Raw genomic sequence first — 20187 nt, 5'->3', positions numbered from 1 at the left:
GACAGTAGGTAAGGTGACATAGCGTCAGGACAGTAGGTAAGGTGACATACCGTCAGGACAGTAGGTAAGGTGATATAGCGTCAGGACAGTAGGTAAGGTGACAGGGACAGTAGGTAAGGTGACATAGCGTCAGGACAGTAGTGGTGACATAGCGTCAGGACAGTAGGTAAGGTGACATACCGTCAGGACAGTAGGTAGGTGACATAGTGTCAGGACAGTAGGTAAGGTGACATACCGTCAGGACAGTAGGTAAGGTGACATACCATCAGGACAGTAGGTAAGGTGACATACCATCAGGACAGTAGGTAGGTGACATAGTGTCAGGACAGTAGGTAAGGTGACATAGGTCAGGACAGTAGGTAAGGTGACATAGTGTCAGGACAGTAGGTAAGGTGACGTGCCGTCAGGACAGTAGGTAAGGTGACATAGCGTCAGGACAGTAGGTAAGGTGACATACCATCAGGACAGTAGGTAAGGTGACATACCATCAGGACAGTAGGTAAGGTGACATACCATCAGGACAGTAGGTAAGGTGACATACCATCAGGACAGTAGGTAAGGTGACATACCATCAGGACAGTAGGTAAGGTGACATACCATCAGGACAGTAGGTAAGGTGACATACCATCAGGACAGTAGGTAAGGTGACATACCATCAGGACAGTAGGTAAGGTGACATACCATCAGGACAGTAGGTAAGGTGACATACCATCAGGACAGTAGGTAAGGTGACATACCATCAGGACAGTAGGTAAGGTGACATACCATCAGGACAGTAGGTAAGGTGACATACCATCAGGACAGTAGGTAAGGTGACATACCGTCAGGACAGTAGGTAGGTGACATACCGTCAGGACAGTAGGTAAGGTGATATAGCGTCAGGACAGTAGGTAAGATGACATAGCGTCAGGACAGTAGGTATGACATACCGTCAGGACAGTAGGTAAGGTGACATGCCGTCAGGACAGTAGGTAAGGTGACATAGCGTCAGGACAGTAGATAAGGTGACGTGCCGTCAGGACAGTAGGTAAGGTGACATAGTGTCAGGACAGTAGGTAAGGTGACATAGTGTCAGGACAGTAGGTAGGTGACATAGCGTCAGGACAGTAGGTAAGGTGACATAGCATCAGGACAGTAGGTAAGGTGACATACCGTCAGGACAGTAGGTAAGGTGAAATACCGTCAGGACAGTAGACATAGCGTCAGGACAGTAGGTAAGGTGACATAGCGTCAGGACAGTAGGTAAGGTGACATAGCGTCAGGACAGTAGGTAAGGTGACATACCGTCGGGACAGTAGGTAAGGTGACATAGCGTCAGGACAGTAGGTAAGGTGACATAGCGTCAGGACAGTAGGTAAGGTGACATACCGTCAGGACAGTAGGTAAGGTGACATACCGTCAGGACAGTAGGTAAGGTGACATAGCGTCAGGACAGTAGGTAAGGTGACATAGCGTCAGGACAGTAGGTAAGGTGATATAGCGTCAGGACAGTAGGTAAGGTGACATACAGTCGGGACAGTAGGTAAGGTGACATAGCGTCAGGACAGTAGGTAAGGTGACATAGCGTCAGGACAGTAGGTAAGGTGACATACCGTCGGGGCAGTAGGCAAGGTGGCATAGCATCAGGACAGTAGGTAAGGTGACATAGCGGCAGGACAGTAGGTAAGGTGACATAGCGTCGGGGCAGTAGGTAAGGTGACATAGCGTCAGGACAGTAGGTAAGGTGACATACCGTCGGGGCAGTAGGCAAGGTGACATACCGTCCGGGCAGTAGGTAAGGTGACATACCTTCGGGGCAGTAGGTGTCCTCCAGACAGAAGCTGGCTTTGTGACCCTCAGCGATCTTCGTTCCATTCAGGGTCAGAAGGTCATAATGGGTGAACACCTCAATGCTGTGGTAGTGCCTGTGAGGAAGAGGGGGAGGAGGAGGAGGAAGAAGAAAAACAGAGGCTATTAATGCTATATGCCAGCAGCATAGCACCCTGTATACTGCTGCTGGCTTGCTTCTGAAGCTAAGCAGGGTTGTTCCTGGATGGGAGACCAGATGCTGCTGGAAGTGGTGTTGGAGGGCCAGTAGGAGGCACTCTTCCCTCTGATCTAAAAAAAATATCCCAATGCCCCAGGGCAGTGATTGGGGACACTGCCCTGTGTAGGGTGCCTTCATTCAGATGACTCTCTTTTTTCCTGACTCTCTGAAGTCATTAAAGATCCCATGGCACTTATCGTAAGAGTTGGGGTGTTAACCCCGGTGTCCTGGCTCAATTCCCAATCTGGCCCTCATACCATCACGGTCACCTAATAATCCCCAGTTTACAATTGGCTCATTCATCCCTCTCCTCTCCCCTGTAACTATTCCCCAGGTTGTTGCTGCAAATGAGAACGTGTTCTCAGTCAACTTACCTGGTAAAATAACGGATAAATAAATATTAACATGAAGAGATTGGAGAACAGTTAACAGACACTCAATAACAATAGCACTGAAAGCTGGTTTGCTTGTCTGGTGTGTGAGGATAGGAGGATGATGATGTGGTTTTCTACTGCTGTTGTTTGTCTGGTGTGTGAGGATAGGAGGATGATGATGTGGTTGTCTGGTGTGTGAGGATAGGAGGAGTTGGTAGAGCATGGCGCTTGTAACGCCAGGGTAGTGGGTTCGATTCCCGGGACCACCCATACGTAGAATGTATGCACACATGACTGTAAGTCGCTTTGGATAAAAGCGTCAGCTAAATGGCATATATTATTATTATTATTATGATGATGTGGTTTTCTACTGCTGTTGTTTGTCTGGTGTGTGAGGATAGGAGGATGATGATGTGTTTGTCTGGTGTGTGAGGATAGGAGGATGATGATGTGTTTGTCTGGTGTGTTAGGAGGATGATGATGTGCTTGTCTGTGTGTGAGGATAGGAGGATGATGTGTTTGTCTGGTGTGTGAGGATGGAGGATGAGGATGTGGTTTTCTACTGGTGTGAGATAGGAGGATGATGATGTGTTTGTCTGTTGTTGTCTGGTGTGTGAGGATAGGAGGATGATGATGTGTTTGTCTGGTGTGTGAGGATAGGAGGATGATGATGTGTTTGTCTGGTGTGTGAGGATAGGAGGATGAGGTGTTTGTCTGGTGTGTGAGGATAGGAGGATGATGATGTGGTTGTCTGGTGTGTGAGGATAGGAGGATGATGTGTTTGTCTGGTGTGTGAGGATAGGAGGATGATGTGTTTGTCTGGTGTGTGAGGATAGGAGGATGATGATGTGTTTGTCTGGTGTGTGAGGATAGGGAGGATGATGATGTGTTTGTCTTGTCTGGTGTGTGAGGATAGGAGGATGGATGATGGAGGATGTTTGTTTGTCTGGTGTGGAGGATGATGATGTGTTTGTCTGGTGTGTGAGGATAGGAGGATGATGATGTGTTTGTCTGGTGTGTGAGGATAGGAGGATGATGATGTGTTTGTCTGTTTGTCTGGTGTGTGAGGATAGGAGGATGATGATGTGGTTTGTCTGGTGTGTGAGGATGATGATGTGTTTGTCTGGTGTGTGAGGATAGGAGGATGATGATGTGATGTTTTGTCTGGTGTGTGAGGATAGGAGGATGATGATGTGTTTGTCTGTCTGGTGTGTGAGGATAGGAGGATGATGATGTGGTTGTCTGGTGTGTGAGATAGGATAGGAGGATGATGATGTGTTTGTCTTGTCTGGTGTGTGAGGATAGGAGGAGGATGATGTGATGATCTTGTCTGGTGTGTGAGGATGGAGATGTGTTTGTCTGGTGTGTGAGGATGATGATGTTTTGTCTGGTGTGTGAGGATAGGAGGATGATGATGTGTTTGTCTGGTGTGTGAGGATAGGAGGATGATGATGTGTTTGTCTGGTGTGTGAGGATAGGAGGATGGATGTGTTTGTCTGGTGTGTGAGGATAGGAGGATGATGATTTTTGTCTGGTGTGTGAGGATAGGAGGATGATGATGTGTTTGTCTGGTGTGTGAGGATAGGAGATGATGATGTGTTTGTCTGGTGTGTGAGGATAGGAGGATGATGATGTGTTTGTCTGGTGTGTGAGGATAGGAGGATGATGATGTGATGTTTTGTCTGGTGTGTGAGGATAGGAGGATGATGATGTGTTTGTCTGGTGTGTGAGGATAGGAGGATGATGATGTGTTTGTCTGGTGTGTGAGGATAGGAGGATGATGTGTTTGTCTGGTGTGTGAGGATAGGAGGATGATGATGATGTTTTGTCTGGTGTGTGAGGATCTGGTGTGTGAGGATAGGAGGAGATGATGTGTTTGTCTGGTGTGTGAGGATAGGAGGATGATGATGTGTTTGTCTGGTGTGTGAGGATAGGAGGATGATGATGTGTTTGTCTGGTGTGTGAGGATAGGAGGATGATGATGTGTTTGTCTGGTGTGTGAGGATGAGGATGATGTGTTTGTCTGGTGTGTGAGGATAGGAGGATGATGATGTGTTTGTCTGGTGTGTGAGGATAGGAGGATGATGATGTGTTTGTCTGGTGTGTGAGGATAGGAGGATGATGTGTTTGTCTGGTGTGTGAGGATAGGAGGATGATGATGTGTTTGTCTTTTTGTCTGGTGTGTGAGGATAGGAGGATGATGATGTGTTTGTCTGGTGTGTGAGGATAGGAGGATGATGATGTGGTTGTCTGGTGTGTGAGGATAGGAGGAGATGATGTGTTGTGTCTGGTGGAGATGGAGGATGATGATGTTTGTCTGGTGTGTGAGGATAGGAGGATGATGTGTGATGTGTTTGTCTGGTGTGTGAGGATAGGAGGATGATGATGTGTTTGTCTGGTGTGTGAGGATAGGAGGATGATGATGTGTTTGTTTGTCTGGTGTGTGAGGATAGGAGGAGGATGATGTGTTTGTCTGGTGTGTGAGGATAGGAGGATGATGATGTTTTGTCTGGTGTGTGAGGATAGGAGGATGATGATGTGTTTGTCTGGTGTGTGAGGATAGGAGGATGATGATGTGTTTTGTCTGGTGTGTGAGGATAGGAGGATGATGATGTGTTTGTCTGGTGTGAGGATAGGAGGATGATGTTTTGTCTGGTGTGTGAGGATAGGAGGATGATGATGTTTGTCTGGTGTGTGAGGATAGGAGGATGATGATGTGTTTGTCTGGTGTGTGAGGATAGGAGGATGATGATGTGTTTGTCTGTTGTGTGAGGATAGGAGGATGATGATGTGTTTGTCTGGTGTGTGAGGATAGGAGGATGATGATGTGGTTTTCTACTGCTGTTGCTTGTCTGTTGTGTGACTTACACTAAACAATACATCTATCAAATGAATTCTTGCTTCTACGTTAATTTGATACATGACACTGACAGACAGAGATTTTTCTTTTTGACACAGCTTTTTTTTTGCGTAGCCGTGGCGATGAATATATATATATATATAGACTACAATAGAAAAGAATTACGAGACAGTTAGAGATCTGTTTGGAACCGTTCCCTCTTTATCACAACCTCACGCTCCCAGAATAGAACCGAAGACGCTGTGTTCGTCAGTTGGATTGGACCCTGTGTGGTACTGCTGTGGTCAGGAGAGCGACCAGGTTGTTCTCACTCTGTCGACCGCAGCAGAGCCTCAACCACAGCAGTAAAGAACCATTCCACTTTGAATGGTCACAGTCAAGACTGTTGACACGGTTGGTTCCAGAGGAAGGAGAACCAAGTCAAGAATAACTGTTCTTTGTTTGTTGAAAATGCCTATACCACAACCTCCTATCATCTCCATAAAACTACCACAATCAACCCCCTACACTTGTCTTTTAAAACTACAACTACCACAATCAACCCCCTACACTTTTCTTTTAAAACTACAACTACCACAATCAACCCCTACACTTGTCTTTTAAAACTACAACTACCACAATCAACCCCCTACACTTTTCTTTTAAAACTACAACTACCACAATCAACCCCTACACTTGTCTTTTAAAACTACAACTACCACAATCAACCCCCTACACTTGTCTTTTAAAACTACAACTACCACAATCAACCCTCCTACACTTGTCTCTTGAAACTACAACTACCACAATCAACCCCCTACACGTGTCTCTTAAAACTACAACTACCACAATCCACCCTCCTTCACTTGTCAAAACACAACTAACCACAACCAATCTCTCTTAAAACTACAGCTACCACAACCTACAACCCATGTCTCTTAAAACTACAACTACAACAACCCACTACCCTTGTCTATTAAAACTACATCTACCATAATTCACAACCCTTGTCTCTTAAAACGACAACTACCACAACCCACTACCCTTGTCTATTAAAACTACATCTACCATAATTCACAACCCTTGTCTCTTAAAACGACAACTACCACAACCCACTACCCGTGTCTATTAAAACTCCCACAACCCCCTTTTGAGTACCTGTGACACTGGTGCCAGGTCCAGGACTCCCTGGTCGCTCTAGGTCTGAAGTCGGCCCGGCCCATGTTCATGATGCGTGAGGAGAATCGTAGCAGGCGTCTGTGTCCGTAAGGCCATCTCATCTGGGCAGCAGAGGACGACAGACAGTTCTCCTCATTGGCACAGGTCAGGAGGTGCAAGGGGCGGTCCTCCAGGTAGGCTGTCTCCTGGACCAACTGGGCATCTAATACCAGGTCAGGGGCCGCTGGTGGGGGTCAGAGGTTCGAGGTTAGGCGTAAGAGGTTAGCGTTGAAAGGCGAGAGGTTAAGGGTGGAAAGGTCAGCAGGTGGAAGGGTCTATGTGGTGTTGTTGGGGATGTGTGTGTGTGTGTGTGTGTGTGTGTGTGTGTGTGTGTGTGTGTGTGTGTGTGTGTGTGTGTGTGTGTGTGTGTGTGTGTGTGTGTGCTTGCGTGATCGTGCGCAGGTGTGTGTGTGTGTGTGTGTGTGTGTGTGTGTGTGTGTGTGTGTGTGTGTGTGTGTGTGTGTGTGTGTGTGTGTGTGTGTGTGTGTGTGTGCTTGCGTGATCGTGCGCAGGTGTGTGTGTGTGTGTGAGTTCATTCGTCCGTGTGTGTGTGTGTGTGCTGGTTGTAAGAACTCACTCTCAACACAGGTGACCCCAGCCGCCTTGCCATCTCCTCCCCTGGGACAGTAGACCTGTGTGTTCCTACGACACTGCTGAATGGACATCTCTGTGCCGATGCAGTGGGTTCCAGTCAGAACCACCTCTGCTGCCTCCAGAGCTCCGGGCCAGTACCACGTCTCCTGTAGGACACACACACACAGAACCATGAGGGCTGGAACTGAGTCAGTAGGTCACAGGACCAGTGCCAAACCCAAATCCTTTTCAGATAATGACTGCCTCTCATTACCATTATACATAATAGTTTCATTAACGGTCATTATCACATTCCTCCACTCTCTCTTTCTTTCTTTTTCTCCCTATGGGCTTTTAATACACACACACACACACACACACACACACACACACACACACACACACACACACACACACACACACACACACACACACACACACACACACACACACACACACACACACACACACACACACACACACACACACACACAGACACCCTGAGACTGAGTGAGTGAGTGAGTGAGAGAGGTACCAAAAGACCAGGAGGGAAATCCTATCACAATAGTGTCCCCTCTACAAACGGATCAATTGTGTGTGCACCACAGGAGGCTGGTGAGGGAGGACCGCTCATAATAGTGTCCCCTATATAAACGGATCAATTGTGTGCACCACAGGAGGCTGGTGAGGGGAGGACGGCTCATAATAGTGTCCCCTCTACAAACGGATCAATTGTGTGTGCACCACAGGAGGCTGGTGAGGGGGAGGACGGCTCATAATAGTGTCCCCTCTACAAACGGATCAATTGTGTGTGCACCACAGGAGGCTGGTGAGGGAGGGACGGCTCATAATAGGAAGGAAGCAAATGGACCGGTATCAAACAGCAGGAAACCATGGAAACCATGGAAACCATGTTTGATGTATAACCCATTCAACTGATTCCCCTCCTCCCCAATTAAGGTGCCACCAACCTCCTGTGTGTGTGTGTGTGTGTGTGTGTGTGTGTGTGTGTGTGTGTGTGTGTGTGTGTGTGTGTGTGTGTGTGTGTGTGTGTGTGTGTGTGTGTGTGTGTGTGTGTGTGTGTGTGTGTGTGCACGTTTGTACACCTGCGTGCCTCCATGTTAGTTTTGTTCATCACCTGGTGAGCTCTGTTTGCAAAGCCGTAGCCCAGCTGTCTGCACACCACCATGGCCTCGTTGATGCCCCAGTTCTCACTGCAGACGGCCCCCAGCGCTGTACCCCTCCCACCTCCATCAGCACCTCCACACGCCCCTCTGCAGGCTCCCTGCCCCCGCCAACCGCACCTGGCACAGAGGGGTTAGAAACACTTCATACACACTTCATAGACACTTCATAGACACTTCATACACTTCATACACACTATAAATTCCTATTACCACTTTGTAAACACTAATGAAAGCATTTTATGATTGTGTGAGTAAGCTGGTGTGTGTGTGGGGGGGTAAGCGTGTGTGTGTGTGTGTGTGTGTGTGTGTGTGTGGTGTGTGTGTGTGTGTGTGTGTGTGTGTGTGTGTGTGTGTGTGTGTGTGTGTGTGTGTGTGTGTGTATCTCTGTCTCAGTGTGTATCTCTGTCTCAGTGTGTATCTCGTGGTCTCAGCTCTGTCAGTGTGTATCTCTGTCTCAGTGTGTATCTCTGTCTCAGTGTGTATCTCTGTCTCAGTGTGTATCTCTGTCTCAGTGTGTATCTCATCTCTGTCTCCGTGTGTAGTGTGTATCTCTGTCTCAGTGTGTATCTCTGTCTCAGTGTGTATCTCAGTGTGTATCTCACCGTGGTCTCCAGCCCAGTGTGTATCTCTGTCTCAGTGTGTATCTCTGTCTCAGTGTGTATCTCTGTCTCAGTGTGTATCTCTGTCTCAGTGTGTATCTCACCGTGGTCTCCAGCCCAGTGTTGGGGACGTTGCAGCGCACAGCCACGTCATTAGTGTGTTTTACACTGTAGAGAGGAACCTCCCTGAAAGAACACTGCAGCAGGGACTTCTCTCTGCCTGTACACTGAACTGAGTTCATATGAATAGGTCCAGTACCTGGAGGGAGGGAGGGAGGGAGGGAGGGAGGGAGGGAGGGGAGGGAGGGAGGGAGGGAGGGGGAGGGAAAAGGAGAGGGAGGGAGAAAAGGAGAGGGAGGGAGGGAGAGAGGGAGAGTTAAAGTTGACCTAACTGTAGCAGCATTGCCAAACTACAGATGTAGGATCGTAATTTGAGCCAGTTTGCTAATAATCCTGCAACAACATGAAATGTGAATTATTATGTGGATTATAATTAATGGACATTTTTGTAGGAGTTGATACATTTTTCATTCTAACCAGTCCAGACCAGAGCAGAACAGTCCAGACCAGCAGAACAGTCCAGACCAGAGCAGAACAGTCCAGACCAGAGGAGAACAGTCCAGACCAGAGCAGAAGACCAGACCAGAGCAGACAGACCAGAGCAGAGCAGAGACCAGAGCAGAACAGACCAGAGCAGACCAGACCAGAGCAGAGCAGACCAGACAGAACAGAGACAGAAGAGCAGTCCAGACCAGAGCAGAACAGTCCAGACCAGAGCAGACCAGAGCAGAACAGTTCAGACCAGAGCAGAACAGTCCAGACCAGAGCAGAACAGTCCAGACCAGAGCAGAACAGTTCAGACCAGAGCAGAGCAGTCCAGACCAGAGCAGAACAGTTCAGACCAGAGCAGAACAGTTCAGACCAGAGCAGAACAGTCCAGACCAGAGCAGAACAGTCCAGACCAGAGCAGAACAGTTCAGACCAGAGCAGAGCAGTCCAGACCAGAGCAGAACAGTCCAGACCAGAGCAGACCAGACCAGAGCAGAGCAGTCAGACCAGAGCAGAACAGTCCAGACCAGAGCAGAGCAGACCAGACCAGAGCAGAACAGTTCAGACCAGAGCAGAACAGTTCCCAGACCATGTGATGTGTCAGAGAGACATGGTGCTGTCAGAGGACATGGTGCTGTCAGAGCATGGTGCTGTCAGAGCAGACATGGTGCTGTCAGAGCAGAACAGTGCAGTCAGACCAGAGAGACATGGTGCAGTCAGAACATGGTGCAGAGAGACATGGTGCTGTCAGAGAGACATGGTGCAGTCAGAGGGACATGGTGCTGTCAGAGAGACATGGTGCTGTCAGAGAGACATGGTGCTGTCAGAGAGACATGGTGCTGTCAGAGAGACATGGTGCTGTCAGAGAGACATGGTGCTGTCAGAGAGACATGGTGCAGTCAGAGAGACATGGTGCAGAGAGACATGGTGCTGTCAGAGACATGGTGCAGTCAGAGACATGGTGCTGTCAGAGAGACATGGTGCTGTCAGAGAGACATGGTGCAGTCAGAGAGACATGGTGCTGTCAGAGAGACATGGTGCAGTCAGAGAGACATGGTGCTGTCAGAGAGACATGGTGCTGTCAGAGAGACATGGTGCAGTCAGAGAGACATGGTGCTGTCAGAGAGACATGGTGCTGTCAGAGAGACATGGTGCAGTCAGAGAGACATGGTGCTGTCAGAGAGAGACATGGTGCAGTCAGAGAGACATGGTGCAGTCAGAGAGACATGGTGCTGTCAGAGAGACATGGTGCTGTCAGAGGGACATGGTGCTGTCAGAGAGACATGGTGCAGTCAGAGAGACATGGTGCTGTCAGAGAGACATGGTGCTGTCAGAGAGACATGGTGCAGTCAGAGAGACATGGTGCAGTCAGAGAGACATGGTGCTGTCAGAGGGACATGGTGCTGTCAGAGAGACATGGTGCTGTCAGAGGACATGGTGCAGTCAGAGAGACATGGTGCTGTCAGAGGACATGGTGCTGTCAGAGAGACATGGTGCAGTCAGAGAGACATGGTGCTGTCAGAGAGACATGGTGCTGTCAGAGGGACATGGTGCTGTCAGAGGGACATGGTGCTGTCAGAGACATGGTGCTGTCAGAGAGACATGGTGCTGTCAGAGACATGGTGCTGTCAGAGGGACATGGCGCAGTCAGACTCACTGACTGAATTACACACAACAGCAACAAAGCCACGTTTAGTAGGCCAAAATGGAGCCTGCAAATATGGCTCAGTGTGTGTGTGTGTGTGTGTGTGTGTGTGTGTGTGTGTGTGTGTGTGTGTGTGCGTGCGTGTGTGCGTGCGTGTGTGTGCGTGCGTGCGTGCGTGTGTGTGAGTCCTTAAATTCACCCTACAACAGCAAACTAGAAACATTCTTGCCTTGAGGTCCAGAAATAACTATGAACCTCCCTGTCTAAATCTGACCCTGGTCTTTAAATAGATGTGATGGTGGCACCTCTTTGAACAGTGGCCCTTAGTACCCCTTAAGTACAGCTATTTACCACGTATTCACAGCTACATTACAGACGGCTCTTTTCCTGGAAAGACAAGTTAGTGGAGCCGTTGTAACATAACATCATACTGTGTCCAGTAGGGGAAGATGGTAGGAGATATGAGGGCAGTTAGAGGAGGGAGAAAGGTGAGGTGGGGACCGTATCGCTGTGCGACGCACACACACACACACACACACACACACACACACACACACACACACACACACACACACACACACACACACACACACACACACACACACACACACACACACACACACACACACACACACAGTAGCATGGGGCAGAATGGGTGAATGGGTGGAATGGCTGAGACTAGTGTGATTCCAAAATGACACCCTAATCCCTATGTAGTGCACTACTTTAGAATAAAACCCTATGGGCCCTAGCACCCTAATCCCTATGTAGTCCACTACTTTAGACCAGAAATAGGGTACCTTTCAGTCACTGTAGCAGGTTTCACACAGTAACACTTTGGCCAGGACTGTGATGTCATAACCTGTTGTTTAGGCTGCTGGAGATGGTCGCACAGCGACACATAAACAACCATGGGGGAGGTGTGTGTGTGTGTGTGTGTGTGTGTGTGTGTGTGTGTGTGTGTGTGTGTGTGTGTGTGTGTGTGTGTGTGTGTGTGTGTGTGTGTGTGTGTGTGTGTGTGTGTGTGTGTGTGTGTGTGTGTGCACATAGCTAAACCGTCATGGGTAGTGTTCCACTACAATAATCTCAACCAATTAGGAGACGCCATTTTGTAAATAATACTTCCAGTCAGTTTATTTGTCCGGGTTTTAATATGGTCAGTTTAAATACATAGTTTGATTTATATGGGCCTTAGCAAGTGTGTGTGTGTCCAAGGTGTGTGTGTCCATGTGTGTGTGTGTGTGTGTGTGTGTGTGTGTGTGTGTGTGTGTGTGTGTGTGTGTGTGTGTGTGTGTGTGTGTATGTGTGTGTGTGTGTGTGTGTGTGTGTGTGTGTGTGTGTTAAGTGGAACGGATGTTTAGTATAAAGCAGATCTAAGGTCAACCTCCCTGATGTTCAGGATTTGGGGCAGGAGGGCTGATCGCCAGATCTGTGGTTAACAGCAGCTTCTACCCAGGAGCAGTGAGGGCTGATCACAGATCTGTTGTTATAACAGCAGCTTCTACCCAGGAGCAGTGAGGGGCTGATCATAGATCTGTTGTTAACAGCAGCTTCTACCCAGGAGCAGTGAAGGGCTGATCATAGATCTGTGGTTATAACAGCAGCTTCTACCCAGGAGCAGTGAGGGGCTGATCATAGATCTGTGGTTATAACAGCAGCTTCTACCCAGGAGCAGTGAGGGCTGATCACCAGATCTGTGGTTAACAGCAGTGTCTACCCAGGAGCAGTGAGGCTGATCATAGATCTGTGGTTAACAGCAGCTTCCCAAATACCCAGGAGCAGTGAGGGCTGATCACAGATCTGTAGTTAACCCAGACAGGGAGTCTACCCAGGATGTGCAGTGAGGGGCTGATCACAGATTTCTCTTTGAAAATATATAATCCTGCCAGCACCATCGAGCATGCCCAGGGCAGTGAGGGCTGATCATGTGATCTGTGACCCATGTGACAGCAGCTTCTGACCCAGGAGCAGTGAGGGCTGATCGTAGATCTGTGATTAACAGCAACTTCCCTACCCAGGGGCAGTGAGGGGCTGATCACAGATCTGTGGTTACCACACTGGCTGCCTTCTACCACAGGTGCAGTGAGGGGCTGATTCCCAGATCTGTGGTTAACAGCAGCTTCTACCCAGGAGGAGTGAGGGGCTGATCACAGATCTGTGGTTAACAGGGGAGTGTAGGACCGGGCGTTAAGTCTGGCAAAACGAAGGGCGATTTGTCAATAAGGAACTGTGGGTGACCTGAACGGTTTTCTGGGTAGAATGACAAGACGATGCTAAAATGTGTCCCAAATGGCACCCTAGGTCCTGTTTCCTACATAGTGCACTGCACTTCTTCCCTATCAGCCCCTGATCAGGGCACCAGTCTACTTCCCTGTCCCCCCTCTCTAGGGAGTCCTATTCCTCCCTGAATGTGCTGTCTCTTGGACGTTTCCACTTTTCCCTCTTGAAAATATATAATCCACTGTCCCCCTCTTCCTGTCCCGACCATGTGACCATGTGACCATGTGACCCTGTGACCATGTCAACCATGTGACCATGTGACCATGTGGCCATGTGACCATGCGACCATGTGACCATGTGACCATGTGACCATGTGACCATGTGACCATGTGACCATGCAACCATGTGACCATGTGACCATGTGTGTGACACCCCTACAACCCTTACCCTGTCCCAGCTGGGCCTTGTCCTGAGGGCCTCCCTTGGCCCTGATCCGAACCCCCAGCTCCCTGCAGACCACACTGGCTGCCTTCAGGTCCCACAGGTGGTCCGACACGGTCCCCCACTTCCCCTCTCTCAGTACCTCCCACCCTGCCCCCCCCCAGCCTGGGGCCTGCTTTCAGACGCACCCCCCAGCTAGAGGAGGAGAGAGGGGAGGGGGAAGGGAGAGAGAGGAGAGGAGGGGTAGAGGGGAAGAGAAGGAGGTGAGGTAAAAGTGTGAGGTCATAAGAAGGTTGCCCAAGGAGCTGATTTATCCCCCAACTAATAACTGTGCAGGTGAAGATAAGAGGTTTTCATTCAGTCCTCCCTCTCTTCCCTGTCCCCCCTTATCCCTGTCCCCCTCTCCTCCCTGAGACCTCTCCTCCAGAACAGGTTTCTTCCTCCCTCTCTCCCTGTCCTCCACCCCTCTCTTCCCTGTCCTCCCCTCTCTTCCCTGTCCTCCCTCTCCCTCCCTGTCCTCCCTCCCTTCCCCCTCTCCTCCCTGTCCCCCCTCTTCCCTGTCCCCCCCCTCTCCTCCCTGTCCCCCCCTCTCCTCCCTGTCCCCCCTCCCTCCCTCCCCCTCTCCCTGTCCTCCCTCTCTTCCCTGTCCTCCCTCTCCCTCCCTGTCCCCCTCTCCTCCCTGTCCCCCCCTCTCTTCCCTGTCCTCCTGTCCCCCTTCCTCTCTCCCTCCCCCTCTCCTCCCTGTCCTCCCTCTCTCCCCCTCTCCTCCCCTCTCCTCTCCTGTCCCCCCCTCTCTCCCTGCCCCTCCTCCCCCTGTCCCCCTCTCCTCCCCCCTGCCCCCCTCTCCTCCCTGTCCCTCCCTCTCCTCCCTGTCCCCTCTCTCTCCCTCCCCCCTCTCCCCTCTCTCTCTCCTCCCTGCCCCCCTCTCCTCCCCCTGTCCCCCTCTCTTCCCTGTCTCCCTCTCCTGTCTCCCTCTCCTCCCTGTCCCCCCTCTCTCCCCTGTCTCTCTCCTCCCCTCTCTCCCTCTGTCCCCTCTCTCCTCCCTGTCTCCCCTCTCTCCTCCCTGCCGCCCCTCTCCTCCCTGTCCCCCCTCCCTCCCTGTCCCTCCCTCTCCTCCCTGTCCCCCTCTCCTCCTCCCTCTCTCCTCCCTCCCCCCCTCTCCTCCCTGTCCCCCTCTCCTCCTCCCTGCCCCCTCTCTCCTCCCTGTCCCCCTCTCCCCCCTCCCTGTCCCCCCTCTCTTCCCTCCCTGTCTCCCCCTCTCCTTCTCTTTCTCTCCCTTTCTCTCTCCCCCTCTTCTCTCTCTCCTCCCTCCCTCTCCCTCCCTCCCTTACCTGGACGTCGGGGAGCCCCTGGGCGTCCCCTCTCTTCCCTGTCCCCCCTCCCGAGGAGAGCGTCTGAACTGGTGTCCAGGTACACAGCGCACCACGGCGTACATGCCCCCTGACAGGTGACCTGGTTCCTGGGGGGGAGAGCTGGGAGTGGCACTGGGAGAGGACAGGCTCCGCACCCAAACACTTGACCTGCTCTACCCAGTAACCCTTCTTACTGGACAGACCTGCTAGTCTGGAGGGGAGAGGGGGGGGGGGGAGAGAGAAGGGGGGGGAGAGGGGAGGGGAGAGAAGGGAGAGGAGGAGGAGGGGGGGCGAGAGAGAAGGGGAGGGGAGGGAGAGGAGGAGAAGAGGAGAGGGGAAGAAGGGAGAGAGAAGGGGAGGAGGGAGGAGAGGGGGAGGGGGGAGGAGGGGAGGGAGAGGGAGAGGGAGAGGAGGGGAGAGAGAAGGGAGGGGAGGGGAGAGGAGGAGAGGAAGGAGAGGAGGAGGGAGGGGAAGAAGGGAGAGGGAAGGGGAGGGGGAAAGGGGGAGGGGAGGAGAGGGGAGGGAAGAGGGAGGGGGAGGAGGGAGGAGGGAGAAGAAGGGGAGAGGGAAGGGGAAGGGGGAGAGGGAAGGGGAGGAGGGGGAGGAGAGAAGGGAGAGGAGGAGGAGAGGAATATGAATCATCACCATAACAAATGAAAGACAGGCAGAGAACAAACAATAAAAAAAAAAAACAAACAAGCAGATATGTACCTTGTAGAGGATCTGCCAACTTGGCGTCCCATAGTTTCCTGAAAGAAACAGAAGAGTATTACTGCCAGTCCTCCTCTATAGACAGAATACTGGTTAATACCACCAGTCCTCCTCTATAGACAGAATACTGGTTAATACCTCTACCAGTCCTCCTCTATAGACAGAATACTGGTTAATACCTCTACCAGTCCTCCTCTATAGACAGAATACTGGTTAATACCTCTACCAGTCCTCCCTCTACCTGGTTAATACCTCTAGTCCTCCTCTACAGACAGAATACTGGTTAATACCTCTACCAGTCCTCCTCTATAGACAGAATACTGGTTAATACCTCTACCAGTCCTCCTCTACAGACAGAATACTGGTTAATACACTCTACCAGTCCTCCTCTATAGACAGAATACTGGTTAATACCTCTACCAGTCCTCCTCTACAGACAGAATACTGGTTAATACCTCTACCAGTCCTCCTCTATAGACAGAATACTGGTTAATACCTCTACCAGTCCTCCTCTACAGACAGAATACTGGTTAATACCTCTACCAGTCCTCCTCTATAGACAGAATACTGGTTAATACCTCTACCAGTCCTCCTCTACAGACAGAATACTGGTTAATACCTCTACCAGTCCTCCTCTATAGACAGAATACTGGTTAATACCTCTACCAGTCCTCCTCTATAGACAGAATACTGGTTAATACCTCTACCAGTCCTCCTCTACAGACAGAATACTGGTTAATACCTCTACCAGTCCTCCTCTACCAGTCCCTCTACCAGTCCTCCTCTACAGACAGAATACTGGTTAATACCTCTACCAGTCCTCCTCTATAGACAGAATACTGGTTACCTAGTCCTCCTCTACAGACAGAATACTGGTTAATACCTCTACCAGTCCTCCTCTATAGACAGAATACTGGTTAATACCTCTACCAGTCCTCCTCTATAGACAGAATACTGGTCCTCTACCAGTCCTCCTCTACAGACAGAATACTGGTTAATACATCTACCAGTCCTCCTCTACAGACAGAATACTGGTTAATACCTCTACCAGTCCTCCTCTATAGACAGAATACTGGTTAATACCTCTACCAGTCCTCCTCTACAGACAGAATACTGGTTAATACCTCTACCAGTCCTCCTCTATAGACAGAATACTGGTTAATACCTCTACCAGTCCTCCTCTATAGACAGAATACTGGTTAATACCTCTACCAGTCCTCCTCTATAGACAGAATACTGGTTAATACCTCTACCAGTCCTCCTCTACAGACAGAATACTGGTTAATACCTCTACCAGTCCTCCTCTATAGACAGAATACTGGTTAATACCTCTACCAGTCCTCCTCTATAGACAGAATACTGGTTAATACCTCTACCAGTCCTCCTCTACAGACAGAATACTGGTTAATACCTCTACCAGTCCTCCTCTACAGACATAATACTGGTTAGTCTACCAGTCCTCCTCTATAGACAGAATACTGGTTAATACCTCTACCAGCCTCCTCTACAGACAGAATACTGGTTAATACCTCTACCAGTCCTCCTCTATAGACAGAATACTGGTTAATACCTCTACCAGTCCTCCTCTACAGACAGAATACTGGTTAATAACTCTACAGTCCTCCTCTACAGACAGTTAATACCTCTACCAGTCCTCCTACAGACAGAATACTGGTTAATACCTCTACCAGTCCTCCTCTACAGACAGAATACTGGTTAATACCTCTACCAGTCCTCCTCTACAGACAGAATACTGGTTATCACCTCTACCAGTCCTCCTCTATAGACAGAATACTGGTTAATACCTCTACCAGTCCTCCTCTACAGACAGAATACTGGTTAATACCTCTACCAGTCCTTCCTCTATAGACAGAATACTGGTTAATACCTCTACCAGTCCTCCTCTACAGACAGAATACTGGTTAATACCTCTACCAGTCCTCCTCTACATAGACAGAATACTGGTTAATACCTCTACCAGTCCTCCTCTATAGACAGAGTACTGGTTAATACTCTACCAGTCCTCCTCTATAGACAGAATACTGGTTAATAACTCTACCAGTCCTCCTCTATAGGATATTCTATAGACAGAATACTGGTTAATACCTCTACCAGTCCTCCTCTATAGACAGAATACTGGTTAATACCTCTACCAGTCCTCCTCTACAGACAGAATACTGGTTAATACCTCTACCAGTCCTCCTCTACAGACAGAATACTGGTTAATACCTCTACCAGTCCTCCTCTACAGACAGAATACTGGTTAATACCTCTACCAGTCCTCCTCTACAGACAGAATACTGGTTATGCCTCTACCAGTCCTCCTCTATAGACAGAATACTGGTTAGCACTCTACCAGTCCTCCTCTACAGACAGAATACTGGTTAATACTCTACCAGTCCTCCTCTACAGACAGAATACTGGTTAATACCTCTACCAGTCCTCCTCTACAGACAGAATACTGGTTAATACCTCTACCAGTCCTCCTCTACAGACAGAATACTGGTTAATACCTCTACCAGTCCTCCTCTACAGACAGAATACTGGTTAATACCTCTGCCAGTCCTCCTCTACAGACAGAATACTGGTTAATACCTCTACCAGTCCTCCTCTACAGACAGAATACTGGTTATACTCTACCAGTCCTCCTCTACAGACAGAATACTGGTTAATACCTAAGTCCTCTCTACAGACAGAATACTAATACCAGTCCTCCTCTACAGACATAATACTGGTTACACTTCTACCAGTCCTCCTCCAGAATACTGGTTAATACCTCTATAATACTGGTTAATACCTCTACCAGTCCTCCTATAGACAGAATACTGGTTAATACCTCTACCAGTCCTCCTCTACAGACATAATACTGGTTAATACCTCTACCAGTCCTGACATAATACTGTTAATACCTCTACCAGTCCTCCTCTATAGACAGAATACATAATCCTCCTCTACAGACATAATACTGGTTATCACTCTACCAGCCCTCCTCTACAGACATAATACTGGTTAATACCTCACCAGTCCTCCTCTATAGACAGTACCTATACCAGTCCTCCTCTACAGACAGAATACTGGTTAACATCACCTTACCAGTCCTCCTCTATAGACAGAATACTGGTTAATACCTCTACCAGTCCTCCTCCTCTATAGACAGAATACTGGTTAATACCTCTACCAGTCCTCCCTTATAGGATATTCAGAGTACTGGTTAATACCTCCTACCAGTCCTCCTCTATAGACATAGACAGAGTACTGTTAATACACTACCAGTCCTCCTCTATAGATATTCTATAGACAGAATACTGGTTAATACCTCTACCAGTCCTCCTCTATAGACAGAATGGTTATCACCTCTACCAGTCCTCCTCTATAGAATTCTATAGACAGAATACTGGTTAATACCTCTACCAGCCTCCTCTATAGACAGAATACTGGTTAATACCTCTACCAGCCCTCTCTACAGACAGAATACCTCCCAGTCCTCCTCTATAGACAGAATACTGGTTAATACCTGTCCTCCTCTATAGACAGAATACTGGTTAATACCTCTACCAGCCCTCCTCTACAGACAGAATACTGGTTACCTCTACCAGTCCTCCTCTACAGACAGAATACTGGTTATCACCTCTACCAGTCCTCCTCTACAGACAGAATACTGGTTAATACCTCTACCAGTCCCCTCCTCTACAGACAGAATACTGGTTAATACCTTACCAGTCCTCCTCATACAGAATACTGGTTATACCTCTACCAGTCCTCCTCTACAGACAGAATACTGGTTAATACCTCTACCAGTCCTCCTCTATAGACAGAATACTGGTTAATACCTCTACCAGTCCTCCTACAGACAGAATACTGGTTAATACCTCTACCAGTCCTCCTCTATAGACAGAATACTGGTTAATACCTCTACCAGTCCTCCTCTATAGACAGAATACTGGTTACTACCTCTACCAGTCCTCCTCTAAAGACAGAATACTGGTTATACCTCTACCAGTCCTCCTCTATAGGATATTCTATAGACAGAATACTGGTTAATACCTCTACCAGTCCTCCTCTATAGACAGAGTACTGGTTAATACCTCTACCAGTCCTCAACTACAGACAGAATACTGGTTAATACCTCTACCAGTCCTCCTCTATAGACAGAGTACTGGTTAATACCTCTACCAGTCCTCCTCTATAGACAGAATACTGGTTAATACCTCTACCAGTCCTCAACTACAGACAGAATACTGGTTAATACCTCTACCAGTCCTCCTCTATAGACAGAGTACTGGTTAATACCTCTACCAGTCCTCCCCTATAGACAGAATACTGGTTAATACCTCTACCAGTCCTCCTCTACAGACAGAATACTGGTTAATACACTCTACCAGTCCTCCTCTACAGACAGAATACTGGTTAATACCTCTACCAGTCCTCCTCTACATACAGAAAACTGGTTAAT

General features: G+C 49.0%; 1 pseudogene; it reads right to left on the bottom strand.

Moving 5' to 3' along the window:
* The window catches only part of LOC127921960 (lysyl oxidase homolog 4-like), a 54568-nt pseudogene that overhangs the window by 2028 nt on the left and 32353 nt on the right, over positions 1-20187 (bottom strand).

This window comes from Oncorhynchus keta, unplaced genomic scaffold, assembly GCF_023373465.1.
Source record: "Oncorhynchus keta strain PuntledgeMale-10-30-2019 unplaced genomic scaffold, Oket_V2 Un_contig_24170_pilon_pilon, whole genome shotgun sequence".
NCBI lineage: Eukaryota > Metazoa > Chordata > Actinopteri > Salmoniformes > Salmonidae > Oncorhynchus > Oncorhynchus keta.
The sequence above is the reverse complement of the archived record's forward strand: the minus strand, read 5'-3'. Positions and strand labels throughout refer to the sequence as shown.